Source organism: Dipteris shenzhenensis, chromosome 13 (assembly GCF_047967505.1).
Source record: "Dipteris shenzhenensis isolate YYH24624 ecotype China chromosome 13, Dip_SZ_1.0, whole genome shotgun sequence".
NCBI lineage: Eukaryota > Viridiplantae > Streptophyta > Polypodiopsida > Gleicheniales > Dipteridaceae > Dipteris > Dipteris shenzhenensis.
The window spans coordinates 45,295,632-45,301,642 of record NC_141608.1 but is presented as its reverse complement, the minus strand read 5'-3'; the positions used below and the strand labels follow the sequence as shown (position 1 = coordinate 45,301,642).

The 6,011-nt window shown below is 43.0% G+C and overlaps 1 pseudogene; it reads left to right on the top strand.

Annotated features, from left to right (window-relative positions):
- Positions 1-1,799: 1,799 nt before the first annotated feature.
- On the top strand, positions 1,800-3,541 carry LOC147895463 (uncharacterized; annotated as a pseudogene).
- Positions 3,542-6,011: the final 2,470 nt, after the last annotated feature.

Here is a 6,011-nt window from a genome sequence, read left to right as displayed (position 1 = left end):
TATGCATCGAGCCTTTGGTGCCTTTTTCCCCATGCATTATCGACTAGGGTCAAGGGGGCTTCTACATCCAAAGTTAGAGGGATACTCAAAGTTGGATGTGCCTTGGAGATGCTCAAGTGGCAGTAGATCAGAGTAGTGGGTCATTTTGGTAAGGGGGGATAGTCCATTAACCTAGTACCAATGACTTTGGGGTAGGATTGGTTGTGATGGAGGCTTTGGTTATGGGAGATCCGGCCTCTAGATGCAGTGGGATCGAGGTGAGCGTTTTTGGTCTTCTAGAGTAGGGCACTCAAGGAAGATTATAAAGGCACCCTTTTTCTCATAAACCACATGCATTAGTCATCATCTTCATCTTGAAGAGGTCAATTGGACCCCTTTAAAGAGTGAGATTAGATAGAGCAACATGTGCTCCAAGAGGTCATTTCTACATTTTGGTCCTTACTCTAGACTAGCCTTTGGCCATAGAAGATTACATATTTCTTCTGCATGGTGGCCCATGGTTGGAGCACATGAGGGATGGAAGGTGCCACTGATGCACAAACACAGACATCAAGACAATTCCTCACTACCTATGTAGGTACTCCTCAATGTAGAGGAGTGGTAGGAGGCATTTAGGATCATGACTGGGCCATAGAGGATACACTGGGGAATTTACCTAGGGCATTGTAGCTTAGGTGATAGATGGGAGTTTGATTGAAATGGTTTCACTAGCCTATAGGCTCCATGGACCAAGGGTCTTCTAGATTGAGAGGCAAGAAATGACTCCTCCTTCCCTCCAATGGTCCATATCCCCATCAAAAGATACTATATGGGAGATAGTGTCCGATAGTACTACTTGGAACATCTGGGTCACCCATGTGATGAGAGTCTAACAAGCTCCCCCAACCACTGCCCTTGTTGCCATTTCGTAGGATATCATCTATACCATGCATGTATAAGCGAGGGGTGATGGGAACTCAAATGAGCATTGAGAGGCAGGTGTGTTTTTGCAAGGCTTGGCTTGCAATTGTCTTCTACATATTCACGGAGCGAGGCATGTGCTCGTTGGTTGGATAGTCCCCCACCTTCGTTATTGGCTCCTATTGTAGAGACTCCATACGCAGTGAGCTCGGTTCTCTATAAATAAGGTGGTCGACATCCAATTTTCTTTCATTGTAATTCTTCCATGATCAACCCACATAGATAACTCATTTGTATGGTCAACTTTTTCTCAAGCATTCATATAAATCTCCTCTTGAGAAAAATAATCACTCCTCTTGACTTTTTTCACTCATTAGTACATTTTGGAATCTATACTATATATAATTGAAATTGTTCTCTCTTTATCTGTTACTTTTAAAAAAATAAAAAATTTAATGGCAAGTGGGCGGTTTCCAAAAGGCTTCTCTAGGGATAAGAAGCTAGGACCAGGTGAGGAGCCTTCACACAAGCGAGGGTCCTGTAAGAGAACTTTTCTTTTCTATTGTGAAACGTTAGAGAAGGGCAAAATTTAAGGACTTAGGAATTAGCACACATTATTTACACAAGCGAGTTATTGCCTTTCTTTTCACACAAGCGAGGGTCCCGTAAGAGAACTTTTCTTTTCTATTGTGAAACGTTAGAGAAGGGCAAAATTTAAGGCGCGAGTTATTGCCTTTCTTTTCACGCAAGCGAGGGTCCCTGCGCCTTAAATTTTGCCCTTCTCTAACGTTTCACAATAGAAAAGAAAAGTTCTCTTACGGGACATTCGCTTGTGTGAAAAGAAAGGCAATGACTCGCGAAAGAGCTAAAGAGGATCGTTGGGACTTTGGAAAGAGCCATACATTATGTGTGCTAATTCCTAAGTCCCAACGATCCTCTTTAGCTCTTTCGCGACTTATTGCCTTTCTTTTTGCCTCTGCCGGAGCTTTGCTTGTTTGTGCCTCCCCTCCTTTAATTGGAATGCCTTCTCTTCTCATCGCCTAAATGGGCGACGTAACGATCTCTGTTCCCGTGAAGAGAGAAGACATAATCAAACGATATGAGAGGGAAATGACACAAGCGAAATGGGGAGCTCGTGTAGTGGGAGCCCTGCAAGGCATTTCCAGGTTTCTGGGGTTGTGTAGCCTTACTTGGGCTACGGTCGTGCTGCTAGGAGGATTTGTGAGCTACTTAAGACCCGTTGATTTCCGCATTGTGACAATTTTACTTCTGCTTGAAGCAGCCCGCCTGGGATCGACCATCTTCTTTAGCAGGCTAGTGAGAAGGGCATTGGTAACACTCAGCCAAGATCCAGCTGACCTGAAGCCCGACGATGTCCAATGTATGGTCGCTTGGACGATTCGAGTGTTGTCTCAAGTCGGGCAGGTAGTTTTCATCTCGCCCAACATAATTTTGCCCATCTTGCGATTGCGCGCATTCCATTACCATCTCCCAGCTGGGATAAACAATGTGCAGGCATCTCTCCAGATCTTTTACATTCTTACCCTGACAAACGCTACCGTAGCTTTATCGGCCGTTTTGTGCTCGGCAATCATCTTGTATTGGTTTTATAATCCTTTCGAGCAGAGCATACAAAGGTACTACGATGAAATTTTGCAAAGAGCATTGGATAATGGGATTGCGCTAGCAGACGATTTTGAGTTCTTTGAGTTCGCTTTCACCATGTTGAGCCGAGATTTCTCCCGGAATGTTCAGCCTCAAGCTGTTCAGAAGTACCACAGAAAACTCAGAGTATCTCTACGCCCATCGGCAAGGCGTTGACATGTTGCTTCTCTACTTAGACGATAAAAACTGCTTCGTGCAACAGGCAGCAGTGTGCGTCGTGGGTTTCTGGGTCGATCAAGATCTGCTTGGCAAGCCAGTTCGATTGCCAACAACTCTGCTAACCAGGCTAGCAGACAAGTTAGGAACGGGACAAGTGGGTTGGTCAGCAGGCAACACTTTCAGTCTTCTGGCTAGGCATGACCCTGACACAGTCTTGATCTCCAAAGACAGCAACGGGAAAGGAGTAGTAGATTGTTTGATAGGCATGATTGATGCATCTAGCTCAAAGTCTTTGGTTTTCGTCAGAGCACTCGTGAGCTTATACAAGAGTACGAATACCAACATAGAATCACCCGAGCTGGAGCTGAAATTGAAGCAAATGCTAGGGGGCAGCAAACGCCACCGCTTGAGAGTGTTGGCAGCGTTTCTGTTGTTGAAGATGCGAAAGCTTGATCAAGACGATCACTCAAAGATAAGGGCCATCAAACCTGAGGAGGACGACTATTTCTTGAAGTCGGAGGCCGAAATGCTCGACAATTTGCTGAAAGAAGTTCTTGACATAAAAACAGGCTTCAATTGGGAATCAATTGTGGGGAAGTCGGCAAAGTCAGGGAAATTGTTTGAGCTTAGAGAAGGGCACCAAAGCAAGGAAGTCGACAAGCACACGGCACTATGGAAATTAGCATGTTGTTACCGGACAACTCATGAGTGATGGATCTCGTGTATTATACATTATCAATCTTGATGATTGCATGTATTTCACGTCGTACACTGACTTGCGTGTATTCGCAAGTACTTTACGAAATACCACTCAATATCGAAATACCACTCAATATTGCAAATAATCCCACTTTTGACCTTAATCTTTGTATTACATCAAGTTTTTGGCTAATGAGGTCCATGCCAATTCTTTCATTCATTTGGTCAATTTGACCACTTAAAGTTTTTGTTTAGTGATTGTTTAAGGCTTTCTTATGTGCTCCTAATGTGTTCTTAGGGTCAAGTTTTTGTCCTCTTGTGGAGATCCTAAATGCTTTTATCTTTTGTTCGGTATCTAAAGATGGAGGCTCTCTTTGTCTCTTATATGACACCACTCTTGCCAAAATAGCCACGTCCCCACTTTTATTTAATGGTCCATCCACACCACACGCACACATACCTCTTTCACCTCTTTTCTCTCCTCTCTTTCACTCATCTACCTAGATACAAATCTTAGGGAGGCTCAAAAGGAAACAACATGACAAGATAAAAAGTGAAAGACAAGCTATACCATTCCATTAGAGGGCGCTTTCTTAAATAGGCAAGTGTAAGGCCGGTTATACACCGCCCATTGCCCGCCCAAGTGAGAAAAGGGGATGGGCGGGGAGGGTTACACACCAAACACAAAGAATATGTAAACATGTGAGCTCATATATTGCATGCGTGTGTGAATGGCTTACGTGGTGTAGGCTATCTATTTTGTGATTGGAGGTCTTGGGTTTAAGCCCCACTATCAAAATTTGGGCACCCTTTGGGCGAGGGGTGGTAGCTGTCGAAGACCTTGGGCACCTCCCCTTTTGTGGGCCAAATCAACGGTGGGCCACATGATGGACATGAGGGCGAACGCCCCTATCCAACCTTGGGCAGAACCTTGGGCAGACGCCGGTCTGTAACTACCCTAAGATCAACATCATCTTTTCATAGTACACATGTCATCACTCTATTGATGCAATTTACTCTACCAATCACATAATTTCTCTCCATACCACTCTTCTCACATCACTCTAGTACTTATGGCACCACATTTCTCAACACCCTCCCTTTTTATCAAGCTACTTTACACTCATACTTATAATGACATTCCAAAAGTCAGGGCCTTAATGGGATTCCCACCTTGTATTTCTTGCATACGTTATAAATAATGGTTTAGTAACGCTAACCTAGTCTGAGTAACTTAGATGATGTTGTACTTGTTATTACAGTAGGTCGAGTTTTCTTTCTTATGTATGGTCGATGTTGAATGTATGGTCTACTACTGTGCACCTTAATCAATCAAGTTCTAGTAACTTGAGTGTTTCTTGTACTTATTTTTTCCTTTATGTGTGTATCTAGTGCTAAATCATACTAGGAGTCATATTTCTCATTCTTAAAAAAGCTTTCAAAGTCAAATTGATGAATGTTGATAGCATCTTCTCTCTCTCTCTCTCTCTCTCTCTCTCTCTCTCTCTCTCTCTCTCTCTCTCAACACAAGAAGGATTCACTTAAGATAGGAGTTCTCTTCTTATGTGATTGAGTACTCCACTTGACTTAGTAGTTCTTTTCTTATTCTACTGAGTTACCTATTGTGATTATCTACCTACCAAGGGTGATTGGTTTACTACCATTTGTCAAGGTACATTATAGGGGAGCTTAGGTCGTTCCACTTAGGTACTAGAAGGAGAAGTTTCTATTGTTAGGACAACTAGGGTCTTCTTTGTTCTCTTTCGTTGGTTAGGCCTCAGCTCCATGGACCAAACCAAAGTGAGGCAATGAATCAAATAGAGGCCATCATAGTGAGATATTATGATGTTCCTTGATGAAACTTAAATTGATCTAATGACCAACCTTTGCTACTATTAGTGGGCCTTTTGCATTGGAAGTAGATGCCTCAGCCACTCCCTCTCATATCTTTATGTTTGGCACATAAAAATGAGCACCCAATTTACAATGTCTTGGTGTTATGCACAATGCTTAAATTGGTTGTAAGAGAATGATGTAATACACCTTTCTTTTCCATGCATGTTGGTAAGGGATTGCCACAAATCTGTGTAGCACATTACTTACAACCTCTTCCCAACCCACGTTCATCAAGAAAGTAAAATAGTGTCTACTCTACTTTTATCCAACCATTAGGAGAATTTTGGGTTCAAAAAAGGACTCATAAGGAGTGGATTAAGAACTAACAAGGTCTAATAAGGGTCCCATCAACTCCCACGTGAGTTCAAAGGTACATCTCCCTACGCTTTAGTGATCCCTAACTATGCCTAAAAAGGTCCACCTCCCTCTCCCACTTCAAGAGGCCCCCACCTTCCCCTCTTTACTCACGTTAGTGGTCCTCATTCCCTAAAAGTATATGGCGCACACCTTTCCCCCCAAAAAAATTAAAATTTTGAAAAGTGCCCAAATTGCTCTGAAACCCTTCTAAACCTTCCCCCAAACCGTTCCTAAGTGCCCAAATCACTTTCTAATCCCTAAAACTACCTCATGACCACCTTTTCCGCTAAAATTTGATTTGTTTTCAAAGTGCCCAAAATGGCTTGAAAGCCTTC